The 16219-nt window shown below is 41.3% G+C and overlaps 1 pseudogene; it reads left to right on the forward strand.

Moving 5' to 3' along the window:
- Positions 1-13037: 13037 nt before the first annotated feature.
- LOC148343294 (cytochrome P450 1B1 pseudogene) lies at positions 13038-15713 on the forward strand (annotated as a pseudogene).
- The last annotated feature ends 506 nt before the right edge of the window (positions 15714-16219 follow it).

The following is a 16219-nucleotide window of genomic DNA, read 5'->3' on the forward strand; positions in this document are numbered from 1 at the left end:
TCGTGTCAGAGCATCGTAAAACACAACAAATTGTATCACACCAGGCTGTAAAAGGTCACACGCCGGGACACAGATCATTGAATGTGAAGAAGCATACGTCCTAGCTTGCGGTGAGAAATGTGACAAAACGGAACGCTGCCCCCATGTTTTGTTTTTTCAGGCAATAACTTACAGTTTTAGTATGGTCGACTTGGTTTATCATCCTCACCACGACTGCCTGGCAATTTTTCTGATACCTTAAAGTGGAAGTAAACCACCAAAATTTGCAAAAAAAAATGTTCTATGTACCTCACTAAACATTGCATTCTGATTAATATTGCGTATGTGTAATGCGCCAAGCAGAACAATTCCACCGTTTTTAGCCATCTCAGTGTGCGGCCATTTTGTGACTTCTGTTGACTGAAAATGACAGTTGCTCAGGGCTCAAGTAATGACCAATCACGGCTCACCTGCTTCCTGAAGCTGAGCCAGGATTGGTCATTAGCTGAGCCCCTGAGCAAGTCCCCTGAGATGGCTAAAAAAGGGTAGATTTGACTGCTTTACTCATATTCCACAAATGCATGAGGAATACATTGTGCACAAGAGACTTTATTTAGCGTGTTGTGCAGTCGCCACTTTACCCTAAAAGAATTATTAAAAAAATGTATCAGCTTGTGCGACGTGAGAAGGGAGGCAAAGGGCAGCGCATAGAGGCGGTAAGAGCTCAAAAGGTCAAAAGTGTTGTTTGTGTCAAGGAATGCCGCCATGGGAAGTCCAATGGTTTGGGGACTCAAGAAGGACAACGCGCAACATGAAAACTACATACAGGAACGCCAAAGCCAAGATTTGAATGCAAGGGTGAAAAGTATTATGCGAGACACAATGTAGACAAGAATGTACATGGAGAAGATACTGTGACAGTACATGTATTTTCCTTCTCGCAATTCTTGGCTGAACACAGTGACTGCGACTATGTTTTAAATGGAAAGAATGAACATCATTCGTGCTAGCAGATGTAAAGTGTGCGTGTGGCTATTCGAAAGCATCGTCATGCCAACGGTGCACATGCACTGGAAAATGAAGAAAGAAAACTGACTCCGGTCGTAGTGGGGACAGAATACTACATGATATGTAAATCTTTCTACCCAAATAAATGGTACACTTTGTGAAGCTCCATACCACCGTTGTCTATCAACGTCACATAAAATAAAGAGCAAATCTGGCCACCCCAACTTGTTCATGGAAAAGGTCAAAATTCACTCTTTAACTTCGACATAAGCAAAGTTTGTGCTCAAAATTAGATTTGAGAAATTTCACCCGAACACAAAAGTTTTAAATGATGTTAATTCCATCCTAGTATATAATGGAAACAATACATTTTATGGTAACCAACCACAATGAAAGCAACATCGACTTTTCTGATGTTGAAGAAATGGTAACACACTGTAATTATTTGTTAAACTGAAATAACATAATGGTCTCAAAACACATGACAGCATACTGATAAACAAAATCAAACATTGCGCTAGTAACAATCATAATAATTATAACGTTTTTTTCAAGCCACAGGTCTAAATGCAAGTCAGTTGCCTAAAATCATTTCACAGGCCTACTTCCGAATGATGAATGTACCAATTTGTCTTCATTATTTCTCTTAAAAGTTTGGTTTAAAAAATGCACACTTGCCAGGTGCTTTGTTGTGCTACTGTAATCACATAAACGTGCGCAGCGTAATGGTGCTGTGTGTAATTAGTGTGACGCACACAAGATTGCTCAATGATTACATGATGAGTAAATGAAAAGGCAGCCTCTGACAGTCAGACGATGCAGGAAAGCAGAATTCAAAACTGAGTCACAGCAAAGTCATCAAATCCTGGACGATTACAACATTAGTTGGTGGCAAAAGTTGACATGTCTGGGTAATAATAATAAGATGGATGGTCATTTGTCACCCTATGCGCCTATAGCAGAGCACAACTAGTTGAAGTCAAAACTGCACATCCATGGTATTACTTCATTTAATTTAGCCAACCGCCACCTATTAGAACAAATTGCAATCCCTCCGCAGGTGGTCAACAACAAGCAAAGCTGTTGGTGCACTTTATTGTACAAATGTAAAAAAAATACAAAATAAAAATCAATCAATAAATAAACACAATTCAAACACTGTCACTCAACACAGAGTGGCTAACGGTTTAGCTCGTTAACCGTCGACGCTAACGGTTTAGCCCGTTAACCGCCGGTCAAGTCTAAACTTTCTTTGGCTGACTCTGACGTCCCACAATTGGCCAGTCACCTATATTCAGTCCTAGTCACAGATGCAGTACTGTATAACATGAGGATTAAGAAGTGGACAAAAATAATACCTGCACCTCACGTGCATATTTTATTCAAGTTATGCATAAAGCTTTGCAATATATATATAAATACTGTAATTTCACATGTCCCTATTGTGGGACTAATAAAGATACTTATCTTATCTTAATAAAACAGCGCGACTTGGTGGATTTTGTTTAACAACTGAGTCAATAAAATCCCAGATGGTTTAAATTGTTGGTTTTATTGGTCTCAAAAAGTGTTTTTTGTGTGTAGAAGAGGAGGGAAACACTCGGATGGATTTGCTATGTACAATGCACGGTACATCATGTCATTAATGCTTAGTCATCATTTGGGCAAAGGAATAAGCGCACGCAATAGCATTAAAACACGAGAGTCACGCTAGACTGTGTCGAAAACATTCCATGCTAACAAGGAGGCGTGAACGTTTAACATTGAGGCGCTCAGAGGCCCCTCATCAGTCATCTGAGAGCAAATATGACACCTCGCTCTGGTGGAGTGCACCAGAGTACAAGAGATGTGTCATCACCAAGGATCACGCTGTTATTATCCATTAGCTTCCTGTGATGGCTCGTCAGTTATCGGAGGACATGCAGTGTACTCGATGAAGACCTCAGCAGCTCCTCGGTTCCCCAAAGAGTAGAAATATAAGACTGAAACTAAAGGTTAACTATTAACCGAGTTGATGACCTGCCAAAAACGGTTAAAAGTTAGCAGATGGTCGCAATCGGTTGTTTATAAAAATGTGAACTCATTAAATCATGTATTTGGATGGCAGCCGCAGCTCCAAAGATTCATTTACATACACGTGAATATAACGGCAGATTGTGCACACGCAGCACTCTCGCAAAGAAGTTTCCTGAAGTGCTTGTCTGGTCTACGGTAAGGATGACTTATTCTCCTCATCGTTAATCCTACTCCCATTATGCAGCCGCACACCTCCTTTCCTTTTTTTCTGCTCGCTCGCTCAAGCATAACAAACAGGCGCTAGTTGTCTTGCATAAGTGAGGTCTATTCGCACAAGGGAAAAGTTGTCAGTTTTATATGTAAACACTCGTGGGTTCATCCTTATTAATAGAAGCAGTAGCACTTTATTTTTGTCTCCCAGGCTCTCGCTGGATTTGGGTGGTGTTCTTATCTAACAGGGAAATCAAACGTGTTTGCTTATGAGGAGAATTATGTAATAAGTACGGAGCCTATTTCCAAGAAATGGAGTCCAAGATGGGGCATGATTGCTAGAAAAACATTTTATTTTGGTGCAAATCCAGGGTTTGGGTTTTCATGATGACTAACTCTATACATGTTCCTTAATTTCCAGTAAATAATGCAACGTTATTACAGAGGAACTTTTTTTTTAAGTGGATTTCACCTCAACTGTATTTAGAAAGCAGTTTAAGACAACCACCGCTGTATGCAAAGTGCTGTACATGGCGCAAAAGTAAATCATACTACAACAAATGCTATACTAAATTAATTAAGAAGACTGTAAAAAGCACAAAAACAGTGAAACCAAAAAAACAAAAACAAAAAAAAATCTGATGCTGAGTCAAAAGCCAAAGAATACAAATTTGTTTCAAGTCAAGTTTTAAAGATGGGAAGCCAAGGAGGCTTGCCTACCGTTTAGCAGGAGGTCATTCCAAAGAGAGGGACCGACAACAGAACAGACTCGATCCACTCTGAGCGTTCGCTTAGTCCTCTGTACCTCTAATAGCGTCCATAGTCCTGGGGCACCGGGCAGGTGCGTAAGGATGGAGTAGCTCAAGAGGCAAGGTGGGAGACCATTTAAAGATTTGAAAACAAATAAAAGAATCTTAAAAAGAACTCTCTAATTTACAGGGAGACAGTGAAGGGACAGAGTAGGAGTTTCTTTTTACGAGTATCAGGTAAGAGGAGAGCAGCAGCATTTTGGACCGACTGGAGACAATTGATGGAGGATTGGCTGACTCCAAAATAAAGTGCATTACAGTAATCCAGACGAGATGTGACGAAGGCATAAATTACTGTTTCGGAGTGCTGTTGATAAACTTTACTCATATATGACCTTAGCCAGCTACCTAAGATGAATAAAGCTGGATTTAAGATCAGCGCCAATTTGCCGCTCCAATTGAAAATCACAGACCAGTTCAAGACCCAAGTTTGAGACTGTTGCCTTTTGATAAGGAGCCAAGGGGCCCAGGTAAGCAAGATGAGAAATACAAGGGCCACTGGGACCAAACACCATAACTTCTATTTTATTTTCTTTAAAATTCAAGAAATTCAGCACCATTCAAGTGTTGATTTCCTCCAGAGAAGACAAAAGTGATTTCAATGAGAAAGCATGTTTTTTGTTCATCCACATTGCAGTGAAAGGAAATACCGAGTTTCCTTAAGATGGAACAATAAAAACAGCAGAGGCCCCAGCATTGAACCCTGTGGAACACCAAACGACAATGGAACAGTGCCGTACTTAATCAAGGCTGAATAAATTAGGATTTTTTTGACCTTGTACTTGTAGTTTCTCTATTGTGATACAGCCATACAAAGTTCCATAATAGGCATTGGGATGGACGCTATCTTAAAACAACCAGCTGGTCCATCAATAGTAGACGTGAACACTTCTTCTTTTGCAAGACAGTGTAGCGTAAAAACTATATTGTGTTTTAAATTAAAAATCAATGAGTTAATAATTGCCAGTTTCAGACAAATACCAGGGCATTAGTAGTGAAGCAAGAATAGCTCTGAGACTACAATATCGCTCTGAAACACCAAAGGCCATGAATGAACTCTGCCCTCAGTGCACTGCCCCAATCTTGCGGCACTTCTATCCACTCATGTGCAGAATTAGAGCAGAGAACAGGGGGAGTTGGAGTTGGGGTTGGGGGAATAAAGTGACCGCACATTGACCCGGCTTCATTTTCAGGATACTAAAATGCACAGAGCTGCTCATGCAGAACACATGAAGGTGCAAAAAAGAGGGAATCACGGAACTTTATCCGCCCAATTACACAATGAGGAGAGCAACCTGCTGCTAGTATCCATACTGCACGGAACACTCAGTGCGCCTGAGGCTGAGCCACTGGCCTCTGCCTCCCCACCTGCCGAGCCTTGCACAGACAGAGACAAAGGAGCTCATCAGAAATGCCAATCAGTAAAGAAAAAAACGATTAAAAAAAAGACAGCAACGTCCTGTTTCATAACAAAGACGACGATCTAGTTCATCACAACAAACCGCAGCAAAACAAACAAATCGGAGCAAAACAACATTAGCGTGCACTTAGTTTAAAAAGCAGTCTAGTCGACTCATTACGTGCTTTGTCACAATTCACATGTTGCGTGAAAACACTGTCTGGTTCGACAGCTAACAAACTGTTGATAATTATGGAGTAATTTAGTCCATTTGGAGCAAGTTAATATGAGTTATAAAAAAATAATAAATGTAAAAAAAAAAAAAAAAAACGGGTAGGCCCTATGTGTTAAGAAATAATGGTGCAAAATCTTTACTATTAGTCCTAGTTGCTCGTGTGTTTTAATATAGGAAGTCAATAATCCATTTTCAACAGCCTGTGAAAGGTAATTTTTAAATAGAGGCAACACAGATTGGGAAGATAGAGCAACGATAGTGACAGGAACATTGTTGAGCATGCCCGGTTGGTCAAATCATTTTTCAAACTTTTGCAGGGGGACCACCATTTGTGTCCAGGCCTGTTTCATTGTTTGTGTTTAAAAACTCATTCATTGCCTTTGACAGGTATAGAAGCCAATAAGTAAATGTGTATGACCTGGGCTAGCACGGAACAAGTTAAAAAAATTCTGTTGAAAAGCAATGTCTCATTGGTCAATTTTCATAAAATTTTAATTTATTATTACAGTCATATTATTGTCATTTCTGTTTGGGGTTTTCGCTCTTTCCTCATTGGTCATTGCTGTAGTGGTTCCATTTAGATTATTCAGACAGGAGGTGAGATACTTAAAGTGTCCTAAAAGCGCCTTCTGATGAGCTCACACTCTCAGGGTCATCTGGAAGCCATTTCTCCTCACATTCTCTCCCTCGTCTCATTTTAATATCTCTCGGTACAGTGCTGCACCCCCTCTTCCACGCAAGCCCCCACTCCTCGCTCCCCGCCCCCCTGGGTAGTCGGAGTTCAGTGGCCGAGGTCCGCGCACGCCAGGCCGGCGCGGCACGCAAGCCCATCCCCGCTCGGCTCCCCAAGCACGCAAAAAACTCAACGGCATTAGAAAGAAATATCTCGATACTGTACATAATACATGGCTGCTGTGCTGGGTGCCACCCAGTGAGGTTCTACCACGCAGCCTGCCTGCAGGGGAGGCGAAAAGTCACTAAAAAAGCTCAAATGTGCTAGGAAAGATTATTTCAATTACTGTGCTAATCTACTTAACAACAAAACCAGAACTTAATGGTGTCTATGTTGGAGTCGTTAACCTTTAGTGTGTGACCAAACAACTTATATCAACTTTAATGTGAAGAATTTCAAGGCAGGACAGTAGTCTAGCGGTTAGCAAGTCTACCACCCAGTTCTGAGATTCAGCGTTTGACTCTCGGCTCGGTTTGCATGTCCCCCCCCCCATGCTTGCCTGGCTTTTGTTAAGTGGAGACTGAATTGTCCATGTCTCGCTCAAAGTCGAAGGCGACATGAAAAACTGTTGGCAGATGTTGCTTCTCAAAGTGCATAAAAACCCGCAAACATTCGCCGCTCAGTGAGATATGAGCTTAAAGAAGGCAAGCAATATGTATTAAAATTTCCCTGTTTGATATTCCCTCATTGTCAAGCACATGACGCAACAAGTCATTTTTTTTCCTCACAAGAGCTCAGTTCAACAAGCATCAAAGGATTAATCTGTGTCTCCCAAAAAAAAGATATACATAAGAAATGATGCAAAAAAAAATCCAGCGTCACCATGTGTGCTGTTCCTATAGTCATCAAAGTTAAAAGCGTTATTTTGTTTGTATATTTTACTGTTATCTTGTTTGTTTTTACACTTAAAAAAGTGAGACGTGAGGCACAATTTTGTCATTATGGTTTTCATGAAAATATCAGACATAAGATTGACTTATTGACAGTTAATTATCCATAAAACATGTGTGTAAAGTTAAAAAGGCTTTCATGATGGCAACAGTTTCATTTCCTCCGAAAATGAATGTGCATGTTTAGCATTAGGTATCATGCATCACATACACAGGAAGAGCTGTTGTATCCGTGAGGTAAAATACTTTCATTGTCTTTAAGCAAGGGGAACTCACTTGTTTTCCACACTCTGGTGTCTGCTTCCACTCAGAGAACCCAGTAACAAAGCAAGACTGAGGCTGAAATGGCCAAACGCCAGCAGGAACACGCAGACTACTGGTTGTCAATCAAACGAAAACCGGACTTGCAATTGGCCCAGAAGTATATGTTGTGGAGTAAAGGCTGGCGCAAAGCATGAGACAGGTTTGTCCGAAAAAAAAAAAAAAAAAAAAAAGCCAATTCCATATTGACAAGAAGTATTTACCTTAAAAATATGTCTATTAATCTTTTGGGCTATTTTGAAGAAAGCATACTACGGACATGTATTCAAGACACCTGTGAAGTGTTTTCAATTGTAAATAAAAATGGATGTTAAGTGTAATTCGAAAATGAGTGCCAAATTATTTTTTGGGGCTTATTGAATGGCTTAAACCCATATATGTCAAACTGGCGCGTTCCTAAATGACCTCGACTGAAAGTGGAGGTCACACAAGTATAATCACGCCCTGCTATGCACACTGTTCCTGCTATATTTATTCACAAAACCTCATAAAGTAGATTTTTGGAAGGGCTCTGCAGATCTTGAATCACTCCTAGCATTTTCCAAAACGTTCGTCTCTCTTGGTCATGGTTGATTTTTTTTTTTTTGTCTGACAGAAATGAAATAAATATTTCACAATAACCAGATTGACTGGGTTTTTTATTTGTTCCAAATGAACACAGGACCCAGAGGCCTCAGTGACGTTGTAATTGAGCCAATCTTATATCAGGTTGCAAATGATCACGGCCGCTTTGTCAAATTACACTGGCTGGCAATGAGCTATCACGCTTTAACGCCAAATTGTGAATTTATTAGGGGTATTTAAGCATCATAGTCTATAAAAAAAGATAGAAATTGACATTCCAACAGCGGAAGAGTACAAATTGACATTCTTTCGTATCAAATATTTAACATTTTACTTTTGCACATAACCAAGACTGGTATGTGAGACTGACCACAGTCCTTGAAGTGTTCCATTCAGTCTTGTGGGGGTGCTCCTTTTTTTTTAAGCACGTAACAAAATACTACTTACATACCATTTTAGATCACTTTGAATGCCTTTTCACACGAACAACAATCACATCTGACACTGACAATGTTCCTCAGTTAACTCGGTTTCAGATTGTGGTCTGGCATATGAGGACGTGACCGTATCCAAGCACAAATGCCCAGTGGTTACCTCCTAGTTGTCTGCGGAGGTGTTTGCCCACAGGATGTTTTCGTTCGTATGTTTACAGCTTTTTCAGTCTCAGCTCACCATTTCCACCCCCGTCCAGAAAAAAAAAAAACGCTCCTATATGCACGCCACACTTCTTTTTCCTAAGTCCCCCCCAGCTCCCCAACTGCCTGTTGGACCCCTGGCTTTGCTCTCACTGCTGCAACCGCCGCAGTCCGATCCAAAACCTGACCCCCTTTCCCTCTCTCCCTTACTCCCTGTCGGTGCTGTGCGTGACAGTAGCTCACTGAGAAGTGGAAATGAGACTAGTAAACAATGATTAGCTCCAGAGACAGAGCAGCCTAGTCTGCTCTTGGTCCTGACTCTACATACTGACTGCCCCCACCCACCAGCACATGCAGCATATAGAGGGACCCCCCACTACCCCGAACCAGAAACACACGCACACAGTGCCTTCAGCTAGAGTCAACACTGGGTCACGGGCAGCCTCCCACAGCCACGTTACAAGAGGTAATCACTGGCAAACACAGCAGCCACACGCAAAATGCACATATGACACCCACCCCCACCGTGACTGCCCCCACAACACCCTACAACCCTCTTCCTCAGCCACAAACCTGGCTCGAATTAGCATGATGGGGATGCAAGTGGCCACATGTGTGCGAGGAGCAGACTGAGGTGAGGGGGGGCAGGGGGGGGGGGGTGATTCTTCCCTATAGAGAAGAAACAGTCATCCCAAGAGCAGTGTATTCAAAGACATTGCAAAGTCTCTGGTTAACCCCAAAATCACTGTGGAGTCTGTTTCTTAGCCATGCCACATTTGTACAGACAAACGGCTTCCAGGGTAGGAATCAGCACAACTTTATATCTATAAATGACCTACTTTCACCAAATAGCATGGAAGTAAAAAAGATTGTGATACAGTCACGTTTTATTACTGCCTTCCTGTTTGTTTCCATTATTTAGGCATGACGACATTTTCACTTAATTAAAATCAAACGTTTTACACCACGACATAGGCGTGGTTAGCCCATTTATGAGGATACTGAAGCACCCTTTAAGTGAATACAAGCACCATCAAAATTGGAGAAATCTACTTACTCTGTGTCCTTTTCCCACGAGTAATCTAAGTATTAAAACCATACAGTACTCATTATAAACGTCGTATTTTATCAACCAAAATACAGTACTCCCCTTGCCTCAAAAATGGTTTGATCCACCCTATCACTCCAAGCTCTTCTAAACCGAGTGCGAAAGTACCACTCAGTATCAACACACTATTATCATTAACAGGCCTCAAAATTGACTTTGGACTTGGTATCTAACTTGATTTAGACTACTTGACTTGACAAATCACCTTGTTTATAGTTTGTAATCTGCATTTCAACACGGTTTGCCTTTTTAGGAAGGAAAGCAAGAAAGAACAAAATAAAAGAGGGTTTTTGTTTCATTCACACCAACCTGGCAACCCAGCCAGCATCACTTGTTAGTGTGAAGTGGCGACACAAACAATAATAACATGAGAGCAACTCCGAGGATTATTCATTTGTATGAATTAGAATTAATGGATTCCTTGGTCGACGATGTTGACAAAAAAAAAAAAAAAATAGGATGGCAAAATGCATGGTTTGCGCTTCACAGAATGAAGACACAAAAACAACGTCTATCTTCATTACTAAGTTCGGAAAGCTAAAATCACCGTGACTATGTTTACATGCAGTCAGTTCATGTCATAATTCCAGTTTCTGGAGCATTCGGAATGACCCGTGTACCTCCGTGGGCGAACAAATGTATACGTATAAGTAAATTGTGATCATATGGGATATCCCGATTTAAACCGCAATGTACAGAAAACGTCACGGCTCAACTAAACCTCATTTCCGCTTTTTACATTCTGTCGTCAATAAAACACATTATATTTATGTCACTCACCAGAATAATAAAGCAGCGGGTTTCCTCCGCACTTCAAGAGTAGTTCTGTGCCTCGTCCAAGTTTCGCCACGTTTGTTTATCTCTGCTTGTGAATTTCCTGTGAGTTGCGCTCCTGACGCACGGACTTATATACACGAGTATGTGTGTCGATATACACGCAGTGTCATTTTTTGTACATGGAGATAGAAAATAACATGAAAACGCAGCGGGGACATCAATGTATGCAAGTTGGGCTCTCTTAGCGAGTGGCAACATAAGAAGGCCGTCGATGACGTCACTTAGCGCTATGGCAAGAAATCGCGTCACCGTGAAGTACTTCCTGTAATTACAAAGCAATGGGTTTTTATTTTTCAAATGAGGTATTTCGATCTCGTTTGTATGACAAAATATTCGGGTTAGAAAAATGGTAACCGAGGGGTCTAATTTGGGTTTTTAAAAACCCGAATACGAGCATATTAGGGTGTTTTTCACATCTTAATATCGCCTTTCGAAACCCGAACGTTGGCATTATTCGGGTATTGAAAGGATAATTTACTCAATGGAAAAATGGTCAGTTTAGCTAGTGATATGAACTCTGGGTTGACCAGTAAAAAAATATGTGATTGTGAACATTTAACCACAGCTAACCTAAGTAATGTAACTAGCGGTGGGTTTGTTTGTGAAAACTGTTTCAACCATTCATTTCGACTGAGGTTTCCATTCACAAACGCGTGTATCTCACTCGTCGCCCCGTAAAATGCTGTGGCAATGTTTAGGGATTCAAGGATGATCACTTTGATGACATCACGAAAAAGATAACGTGTGGTATCAAGCACAATAGCAACCTGCAAGGTTTGTAACATATGACGTTTGCTTTTATCTGTTTGACGCACATAAAGTAGCTCCGTGAACCTACCTAAGCTAGCTGTGTGCCACTCATATAAATGTGAATATGAAAAAAATAATTTATCGAAATAATTTAAGTGTAGACATCCAACTTTTTTTCAAAAGATTTTAATTGTAGGTGTAATGTTCATTTTGTTTTAGAGACAATGAATGTACTTTTTGTAGTAAGATCAGTGGGGGGGAAGGTTTTATTTTCACTTCAACATATGTTGTGACTGAGCAAAATTTTATGACTTGACTTACAACTTGCTTGAACCAAGTTATGACTTGTCTTGACGAGCTTTAAATTTGGCAGCAACTTTACTTGCATGTTTTTTTGTGTTTTTTTTACCACAGTGATTTGGCACTTGCTTGAGACTTGAAGGTTGTGACTTGAGACTTGCAATGCGGGAGGCACAGTTTTGGCATACAAAAATGTTAATAATAAAGCCAAAGTGCAACTGACTAGTTGACTGAATGGATGCCAAGATACTGATGTGGCAAAGTCGGATATAGTATGCATCATTATTTCATATCATCTATTATTTTGATGTTTTTTTTCTTTTTCGTCATATTGTCTTTTGATTCTGTAAACATGGAATGTCCTGCTTTGGTATTGAGAAAGTTTTGTTTTATATTAATTATTGTGCTTGTTTATTGTTTCAGGATCAATTTATTCTACAACTTTCAGCCAAGGGAAGACATTTTTTTTTTAAATACAATTAGTCAAGATTTTAGCCATGTTTTATTGTTTAACTATTCGTGCTGTTTTTTTATTCCTCAAAAGTACGTTTTTTCTGCCCCCCCCCCCCGTCGCCTTTCTAAAAATAAAAGCCAACGCTCATTTATTGAAATACATTTTTAATAGTCAAGATGAAATGATTAAATGAGTCGAGGTATTTTACACTCCAAAATATTTTTTTAAAGATGTATTGTCAGTATTGACTTGTGAAGTAATCCTCATTAGAGCCTCATTTGAACAGCAGCAAACACCAGTTAAAACAACATACACGTGTCCTCCAAGTCCACGCAAATCAAAACAAACCAGCACAGTGCACAAATTAACTTCAACTGCAAACCAAAAGTTACACAAACCGTTTTAAAGTTTTTTTTTCTGACCACAGTCAGGCTGCCAATGACCAAAAAAGATGGAAATAAAAAAAGGCATGTTCAAATGTTGCACGCAGAGAGGTGCAAACGTTGCCAGTCCTCCATTTAGTAAAACAAATCGGCGCGACACGTTCTCCACTAAATCTTTCACCAGTTGCAAAGTCTTTTCTCCTCCAGCCGCGCTCACTCACGGCGCGCGCTCCCGATATGACGCTCGCTCCCGAGAGCGCTCTGCGTTAAGGAGATAATGTAGTGGGGGTCTGCAGGACTTCCACAATGGGAGGAGTATGACATCCATTCAGAGCCCTGCCCACAAACAGCAAAATATATAAGGTGGAGGGAGGCACAGTTAGCTATTCAAACCTTAAATCATCTGCAAAAAAGAAAAAAAAAACTTGCCAAACTCATTTGTAATAAACTGACTGGCATTTTCTATTCTTATTTAGACAAAAGAGATGAATTTTAGCTTTGTAAAACTTAAAAGTATATTCTGAATATATTTTGAACCAAAGAAGTTCATTTCTTTTCCCTTCTTTTTTGAAGCAGTGCCTGAATATTTGTCCCAATGGCAGTGGACACTGAGTTTGCTGTGAAGAGCAGCAGCATCATGCGAGAGTGGGGTGGACAGGTCCAGCCAGCTCTTGTTGCATCTTTTATCTTCCTCTTCTGCCTGGAAGCCTGCCTGTGGTTCAGGGACCTGAGGCTCAAGAGAAGACTGCCGGGCCCCTTCGCCTGGCCCGTGGTTGGCAACGCCATGCAGCTGGGCCAGATGCCTCACATCACCTTTGCTAAACTGGCTAAAAAATATGGTAACGTGTACCAGATAAGACTTGGTTGCAGTGACATTGTGGTGCTGAATGGAGACAGGGCCATACGTCAAGCTCTGATCCAGCACAGCAGAGAGTTTGCCGGAAGACCGAACTTTCTCTCCTTCCAGATGATCTCAGGAGGAAGAAGCCTGACGTTTACTAATTACAGCAAAGAGTGGAAGGCGCATCGGAAAATTGCCCAGTCCAGCCTGAGAGCCTTCTCCTCTGCAAACAGTCACACCAAAAAAGCTTTTGAGCAGCACGTTATGGCTGAGGCTATGGAACTGGTGCAAGGATTTTTGCGACACAGCACAGATGAACAATATTTTGACCCGTCTCATGAGTTCACAGTAGCCGCTGCAAACGTTTTGTGTGCTCTTTGCTTCGGGAGACGGTACGGGCATGACGATATGGAGTTCAGGACCATGTTGACGAGGCTGGACAAGTTTGGAGAGACGGTTGGAGCGGGTAGCCTGGTCGACGTCATGCCCTGGCTCCAATCCTTCCCCAACCCGGTCCGCAGCATCTATGAAAACTTTAAGATTCTCAATGAGGAGTTCTTCGCCTACGTGACAGACAAAGTGATGCAGCACAGAGAATCCTTCGATCCCGATGTGACCCGGGACATGAGCGACGCCATTATCAACGTGATCGAGCACGGAAAAGAAAGCGGCCTGACGAAAGAGTTCGTAGAATCCACGGTGACAGATCTGATTGGAGCGGGCCAAGACACAGTGTCCACCATCATGCAGTGGATTACCCTTCTGCTGGTCAAATATCCCGAGGAGCAAGCGAAGCTGCATGACCTCATAGACAAAGTGGTAGGTCCCGACCGACTGCCCTCAACTGAGGACCGCAGCAGCTTGGCATACCTGGACGCCTTCATCTACGAGACCATGCGCTTCACCAGCTTCGTCCCCATCACCATCCCTCACGCCACCACCTCAGACGTCACCATCGAAGGTCTCAGCATCCCCAAAGACACAGTGGTCTTCATCAACCAGTGGTCCGTCAACCACGACCCCCTGAAATGGAAGGATCCGCACATCTTTAACCCCTCGCGCTTCCTGGACGAAAACGGAACCCTCGATAAGGACGTCATCAACAGTGTCATGATTTTTTCAATAGGTAAGAGGCGATGTATCGGTGACCAGATTGCAAAGGTCGAAGTGTTTTTATTCACGGCGGTCATGTTGCACCAGTGTATCTTAGCGAGCGACCCCTCTCAGCCCATCACCCAGGATTGCTCCTACGGGCTCTCACTGAAGCCTCTCAGATACTGTATCACCGCCAAGCTCAGAGGAAAGTTACTTGGCTTGGTTTCCCCAGCGTAAGCTGCGTGCATAAGCAATGGGACTCAAGGCCAGCAGAGACTTTCCCACACTTCCCTACCAGTGACATTTAACAGTGCATACTAGCATACCTGCACAAAGTCTTTTTGTAAAATGTTCCTATTTAATGTATTTAATCATGCATTGGGAGTGTGATGTCACATCTGTAATGTTAGACTGGTAGAATTCAGGTCTGTGGACTTTTGGTATCAATGCAAGAGGTCAGAAAAGTTCTCAAAAGTTTTATTCTTATTATTGTTATTATCCTTATTATAACGCACGGGGGCATCTATCGAGCTTAAATGGCCATTTAAACTAACATTGTAATGTCATAAATGCTTGTGAATGTTACAGTCACTTGTTGACTCACTGTTCTCAGTCATAATATCGAAGAATATATTTAACCTTTGTCACAATGTAGTTTTATACGTTTTGGATAAAACGGTAAATGTAAGAATACATGTTATCTGTCTACTATCATCTACTGTATTCAAAGTATGTGAAGAATAAAGAGGGATGATGAAAGGGAAAAAAAAACTTGGAAGTGAAGAGGAAGTCTTTCATCAACATCCGACAGAGAAAATGTGCAGAAACCTTTGTGCGGCCAGTGTTCCCCCGAGCACCGTCTGCCAAACACCGCTCCCACCCGTACACACAGCACAGATGTGCGCCATGTTGTGTTTTTTTTTTTTCCCCCAAGAGGCATTATCATGACTGTGTTTGTTTACAAAGTTTTCAAAGCTACACGGATGTTCCTGCACCGTCTTTAGGCCCGCACGCTCAGTGCATTGGCTATCTTCTGCAACCAACTACTCAGCGGGGTCTTCAAGTGATGGCTTTAAATGCTAAATAAATAAATAAGCTGTATCTGAAATTTATGCTGATAATGATAATAAAGAACTGTTGAATGTTTCTTGTGTCTGGATTTCATTTCATGTTATTCATTGTAATGAGATCAAATCCCATAGTAGAGTGAGACTGTCTGTCTTGTGCAAGCATTACTAGGCCATACTATCAAACATGTGGCAGCAAAATGATGCCACCATTGTCTATTTGTTTGTCATTGTTTTTTAAGTGAAACAAACCTTGATTTGTGGCTGCACATTACCAGACCACAAGATAATGACTTTTTAAGTCTTTCATTTTGTTGCACAAGCACTAATATGCACACATGCTAGAGACTTGTGTTCCCAGCTCCGTTAGAAATGAGCACAATACAGAAAACAGACTGCTTTGTACTGACCATCACATTACACAAGGTCATGAGACAGAATGAAGTTGGAATAATATTTAAACCTTAATACTCGATACGTTTCATGGAAATATTTATCCAACGAGTGATAACAAACCTTTTCTTCATAATACAAAAAAAATAAAAATCCGTCATCGTCGAAGATAAAACAACATGTATAATATAT

This window comes from Idiotropiscis lumnitzeri, chromosome 1 (genome assembly GCF_059441095.1).
Source record: "Idiotropiscis lumnitzeri isolate Australia: NSW breed Sydney's pygmy pipehorse chromosome 1, RoL_Ilum_1.0, whole genome shotgun sequence".
NCBI classification, from domain to species: domain Eukaryota; kingdom Metazoa; phylum Chordata; class Actinopteri; order Syngnathiformes; family Syngnathidae; genus Idiotropiscis; species Idiotropiscis lumnitzeri.